The sequence below is a fragment of the Mastigoproctus giganteus genome, chromosome 12 (genome assembly GCF_048544385.1).
Source record: "Mastigoproctus giganteus isolate SK-2022 chromosome 12, ASM4854438v1, whole genome shotgun sequence".
Lineage (NCBI taxonomy): Eukaryota > Metazoa > Arthropoda > Arachnida > Uropygi > Thelyphonidae > Mastigoproctus > Mastigoproctus giganteus.
The window spans coordinates 137,174,032-137,180,925 of record NC_143586.1 but is presented as its reverse complement, the minus strand read 5'-3'; positions in this window follow the sequence as shown (position 1 = coordinate 137,180,925).

Below are 6,894 nucleotides of genomic sequence, written 5' to 3'. Positions count from 1 at the left end.
AGGTCAGTGGATCGAAAATGGACAAATATTTTGTCATGCGTGACGGATAAGTTTTTGGAGAACTTTGAATTAAGAACATTTAAGTTTCTGGTCAATTACTTGTACTGTGTAGATAACATTAATGCGCAAAGCAGAAAGCGGAATAGGGTAGCGGAAAATATAGATTAAAAAAAAAAAAAAAAAACTGCTGCACAGATTTAGCCGTTTAACAAAAAATATGAATACTTTTGGCTTGGCTGATCATTCCTTTTTTATCGGGCAGAAAAATTAATAAATGGATTTTCTATATAATTACTACCATATATCAAAAATTATCGTTATATACTGCTAATAAAACTGACCTTGTGACCTTGATACCAACCTAAGATACTTCAAGTTATTCACAAGATACAGATTATACTTTAGGATAAAGCCACAACCGAAAATAATAAATATTTGGTCATCCTGGAGTATATTAATATGAGTAAAGTTCGGAAGCTTCGCAACCCATATAGTTCATCAAATAGAATGCGATTGCTATGTGTGGGGTCTTAATGACCGGCTCCATTCCTGCTATTATGTAGCAGATCTCAAGCAGTAATAATGGCAGGCAGCGACATGTACAAATTCGAAGAGTCTGACCTGCATTAGGTCCTTGTGCAATGTCATAACGACATGCAAAGTGACCTCAATTGACAAGTGAAAGTTCGTTTGTTACATGCCGACGGACAGACAGATGGACATGGTGAAGACATTAGTTTAAATAGCAAAAATTGCTATATAAACGGAGCGGTGAGCAACACTTGTTTGTGATGGACAGCAACTATGGCTATTTTGAGTTTTTTGAAGTCATAACTGAATGAAACAACACAAGAGAGCTCGCCATGTTCTTTGCTGCTGCGTGCATTCTGACTACATAGGTCACCTACCTGCGCTAAAACGACAGTTTCATTACGCATATTGATTAGAGATTAGAGTCTAATCAATAGGCGTCATCAAACATCGAAAAATATCAAAGTCAGAGTGAAAATCAGAACCGGACAGGTGCAGGTCCTAATTATCGAACATTTCCGGTTCGGATTATAATTTTGAGGTCAGCCCCCAAAGGAATTTACCTAATCAAGATTCACCTTGCGTAGACAAGAACCCTGAGTAATTAGTAGGCCAGACAGGTTATACCCAAATTAACTGAAAAGCAGACCAGACCGCAATTGGTGAAAATGAGAGCGGTAAAAGTCAAAGAATTCAACGTGCGTATAACGTTGTCTCTAACATAGGATTTTGCAGTCGTCAAATATCCAATTATTTCTAACATCCCCATTTGAAACTGAAAGATCCTTCGTATTTACACTTTGAAAAGAAAGAACAATTTCTTAAAGAAGTATTTTCCTTGACATCTTTTCTTTATTTTCACTTTTTTTAATTTTTCTGCCTACGATTTAAAATTTACAAAACTGTTCTATTATATGATTGTTGATCACTCCAATCATGTGACCTGGAGGCAGGAGAAACAGAAATTAGCCGAAGGCAACTAAAGCCATGGGGAGTCACTATCACTGAGACTGTACACCATGGATCCCCAAAGAAAGACTTTCTGTTCCTCCATATCCACGTGTTCTCAGCCTTAATTTTCTGTTTATAGACAATACCATTTTCCCCCATAGAACTCAATTTGCTCAGGAGTGTGCGACGCCCCAAAAAATGTGAGTTCACTGTCGATTGAGAGCATTGTTTGTCTGTCCCGGAGTTATAACAGATGTTTTGTTTTTATGCAAAAACGAAACAGCTGCTTTCTGATGGACAGAAAACTACTTCATAAAAAGATCACGTTACGGAATCGGTTACAGGAATCATCTTCCTCACTCCTCAATTAATAGTAGATAACCAATCTGATAATGCCACTTTCCATCCACCCAAACTTACATCACGTGCCAAGTTCAACAGTCCTAAAGTCGGAGCTTTTTTCACTTCAATCGGAAAATCAAGTCGGTGTGAAGAAGACTGAGAGAACAATTTAAAAAGTTGGCTGAGAATGTCCGATTGGATCGGAAACGGCCAAGATATTAATTTGTGTAATCTCTGTATTTTCTCTGTGACGAGGCTGTTTCCCCCCTAAACATCGAATGATGCGATTTTTGATGGACCATCGAAATGTCAAAAAATACCTCCCTCTCAATAAAAAAATTTGCTTCCAAAAAAACGGCGAGCTAGATCTACAGAATGTAGAGAGGGTCAGGATCATAGTTTCGTTCGGATGGACATGGTGAAGACAGTAGGCGCAAATATGCGAACTTAATTAATGGCACTGAAAATTGGTTAATTATCCTTTCTGGGGATATTTACTCTACTTTATTAATTATTTTGCGTTTGGCTAAAGGAAATAATTTACCTTTAAACAAAGTTTTAGTTGGCTGTTGGATAAATTCCAGTCTAGCCTTGTGGAAATGGAAAATTTAACCAAATTTGAAGGTTTGGAAGAAGTAGATAAACGAAGTGAGTGAAAGTAACAAGGATAACATTTATTATTTCTTCTGCTATTGCCTTCTGGTATAATTTTGCAAATACTCGTACTAAACCTTAGTGCAAACATTTCAGAGCAGTCCTCAATTGGCAAAAGGACTGGACATCACTGCTGTAAGTTATTCTTCACAGTCCAAATACTAAAGTACTAATCAGTCTCTCATATAACGCTCCCACAAGCTAAAAGCGTGCACTGTAGTGCTGGCTCAAACTATCAATCTTCCAAAGAGTAGCGTGGTACTGTAAGCATCGCACCACAGCAGTCCACTAGTTTCTCCCGTAAAATGAATAAATCACTCCCATTCCGATCTCATGTAAACGTTTCATTAATCTCATCACACAATTCATTATCTGCTCTACAACCCTTACACTCCTAGGCCTGCGTTCATTCGAATGCTATCTTCGCTATCTCCAACAAGGAAAATCAAACGGGAAATGATGTGAGGATTTTTCAATCTCCCTTCGCCTCTTTGGCCCTTTCATTCCACTCCGGAACTCATCACCACAAAAGCAAAAAAAAAAAAAAAAAAAAGAAAAAGAAAAAAAAATTATAAGGTCTGTCTCTCAGCGGAACAGTTTCCTGTCCTTGATGAAAACGCTGCTGATTTGGTTGACTCATGACTCAGCCGACCGTTTTGCATGTCGACCATGTAGCCATAGCGACAGGTGTCACTCGTGTTGCAGTATAGATTCTCTAACGTAGGATTTTGTAGTCGTCAAATATCCAATTATCTCCAACATCCCCATTTGAAACTGAAAGATCCTTCGTATTTGCACTCTGAAAAGAAAGAACAATTTCTTGAAGAAGTCTTTTCATCTTGATATCAAGCGTGTTTACGAATTGCTACGGTCTGACTATTAAAAAGGTTAATTAATTGTTTTTTTTATTCACACCTATCGAGGTTGTCCCATTTGACAAGTTACATTAAAAGATTCATTTTTTTACAAAACGTAATTCGTCTTAAATTATCCAGCTTAATTGCTATCTGTTAACTTATCGGGTCCCGTTTTCAGGTTAAACAAGTTGGCCAAAGTTCGGCAAATAATTGATAAAGAAAGAAAGTGGAAAAGCTTGATTGGATTACGACCTAAAACTGGTTATGGAGAAAAGGTCTAAGTGGAATGAATGATAACTTTGCGTTTTATTTTTCGTGCTTAACATCTACTCCTCACTTCCGAAAAAAAGAAAAAATTGTCTGCCATGAAGTGAGTGATAGCACCGGTATCGCTTTATATATACTGTATGCAAGTACGAACATACAATTTTTTTTCTTTCATTTCTTAATTAGCAGATCACTCTAGATGCAGGCGTCTGTTCTATCTATTGTGGGCGATCTTTTTGCATGAATTTAATTATCCATAATTAAATGGCCTTTGCTACTTATTAACATGTAATCCATTATTTTAAGCAGCATTATAAGGAATCTTTTTGTTTCTTCGTTAACCAGTCTGCTAATGCATTACAATATGTAACGGCTTTTCAAAAAAGGCTTCTGTTTATCTGCACATCTTGGCGTTTCGTTGTGAATTTGGGCAAGCTGATTTCGAATATAATCTTAGATTATGCATAATTTCGATGGTTTTCCTATAAATGAAAGAAAAGTAAAATAGGAATTATACTATATCAGATTTATTAACACTGTTTTACTTCTGTATAGAGTAGAGTATGTATTAATCTTTGCAGTAAAGAAGAAGCTAAAAAATCAAATTAAGAAGTACAAATCATTCTTGGGTTAATCAAAAAATCCTTTAAAAGTGTACATTTGAACGTCTTTGTCGGCAGTGTCAATGTAATTATACCGAACTAAGAACCACATGCAGTCGACCATCATAGCATCACTCCACCCTCCTTAGTACTTCTTCTCCATTGACTGTTCTGGGAGAATCTCTCTCCATGCGTTTTACTAATATCGCCCAGATTTGGTCTGGAAAAATTCAGGTGAGATTGCAAGTAATGGAGACATTCGGCATCCCGACTAGTCCCAGATTGATATGGAGTGGTGGAAGCAAGATTTTGTTTTTCGGAACCAAGGGACTGTTCACCAATTTTGGCAGACTATTCTCCTATAGCGCCAATCTACTACCTAGAGACTAGGACTAACAATACCGAAATCCCGGTCTTTTTTTTTCCAGTATTCAAATACCGGTATTGATACAAAAATACCGGTTTTTCGGTACTAATTTTAAAAAAAATAATTGTTTATAATTTAATCACATAAAGGTTATAAAATCACCTTTATGTAATTACGATGTCGTTATCTCTACTAGCAAATGTTCGATAAATCATTGATAGGACACCATACAACATTGCAACCTGTCAACAATTCTCGGACAACTTCATGTCTGACCGTATCGTAACTCCCAAGTGCCGTTCCTCCACTACTGACTTTAGTTCAACTCCACCAAGCGTATAAGTTATTTTGGAGTTGCTGTTCCCCAGGTGTAAGACCTTACATTTTGCTGAATTAAAGCATATAGCTGACACTTTTCTGACCATCCCGGAAGTCTATCTAGGTCACTCTGAAGAAGCTCTGCTTGGCGGCGATCATTAACTACTCTACTGATCTTTACATCATCTGCAAGTTTAGACATCATACCCTATATCCCTTTATAGATGTCATTTAAGATAATCGAAAACGACAGTGGTCCCAATACTGATCCTTGAGGAACTCCACTTCTTACATTAACCCAATCTGAGAAATAACCATTTATCACAACCCTGGTGCCCTCAAGCTATCGTGCTGTCCATCTAAGAATTTTCCCTATGAGTCCAGCCTGCTCCAACTTATAAAGTAACCGCTCATGTGGGACTGAGTCAAATGCCTTGCTGATATCTAAATAAACAATGTCGAAATTATTCTCTAAATCCAGCTCACGAGTGACCTGTCAAAATGGCTAACCAGATTTGTTTAACATTATTTTCTCTTTACAAAACCATGCTGTGTATACTACAGAATTCCATTTCCATCTAAATGATCCTGAATTCCACCCTTGATCATTGCCTCCACGATTTTCCCTACTACTGATGTTAACGGGTAATTTCTCGTTACACTCCTAGCCACCTTTATGTTCCAATTTACACCAATCCAACGGAATCTCTCCGAAGTCCAGTGATGCTCTCATAACTAGCCTTAATGGTTCAATGCACTCACTTGCCGCCTCCTTTAAGATTATAGGGTATATGTCATCAACCACAGGAGCCTTACTAGCCTCTGGGCGCGAAAGTTTTCTCATTAAATCAACATGTGAAATTTCAAAATCATTAATTACATTTTTTTTCAACTTCACTCCCATAATTTCTTATTGACGTGAAGGGTTTTGTTTCTGTAAATATCGAGGTGCCTCCGTAGCCAGGTGGGAAGGAGCAGCAGTAAGTAGCACATGCTTCTTGATTAGACCGGGGTTCGAGCCCGTCACCACCAAATACGGAGGATGCGGAAAGGTCAGGGAATGACCACCGCATATCCCGGAGCAATATGGCCTTAGTTGCTAATGCTCCTAAAAAACCAAATAACAAGCCTGAAAAAGTCTGTAAATATCGATGCAAAGTAACTGTCGTGTTCATCTGCAACTTTAGCTATGGTATCTAATACTATCCCACGTCCATTACATAAGGGTCCAATCTGATTTGTCCTTCTGTTCTTTGCATTTATATATGTGAAGAATTCCTTAACTGCTCTCTTCTTTATTCCTTATCCCCACTCTTTGCTCTCTTCTTTATTCCTTACCCCCACTCTTTGCTCTCTTCTTTATTCCTTATCCCCACTCTTTGCTCTCTCCCAGACTCAGTAAAGATACCATAGTGAAAATTATACTTCGCTGAATTAATCGTCTTTCTCCTTCAGAAAATGATGAACGTAATTCAACCATGGAAGACCAACATGGAACAGAACATCAGTGTTCCGCAAATTCTTTCCAAAATAAGAAATTGCCTGACTCCGATGAGATTTTAAAAGATGAACTTGAGTCGGAAATTAGTGAAATACTTTTAACTATTTTTGCTAAAAAAGTTCAAAGCCTAGAAAATATGGACTGAGATCGTCTTCGATTATCTCAGTACCAGAATAGAATCCGGAAGGGCGTTTTCTGCCGCTAATCAAATACTATATGTACCAAAATTGGATCCATTTTAAACGATCATATTATTGATTGCTTATGTTTCTTAAGAGCTCACTTTATTCGGACAGGTAGTGTGGATCCTTAAACATAACTAAACTTTGCAGTAACAATATGTATTTTTTTGTTTTTAGAATAACTGTATTTTAATGAATTTTTTTTCAGAATATTTATTATTGCAATAAAAGTTTATTTAAAACGTGAATTCAAGTAATTACAGTACTTGTTTTTTTCCTTATTTTATTGCACCTAATTGTCATCAAAATTTATTGAGAAAAA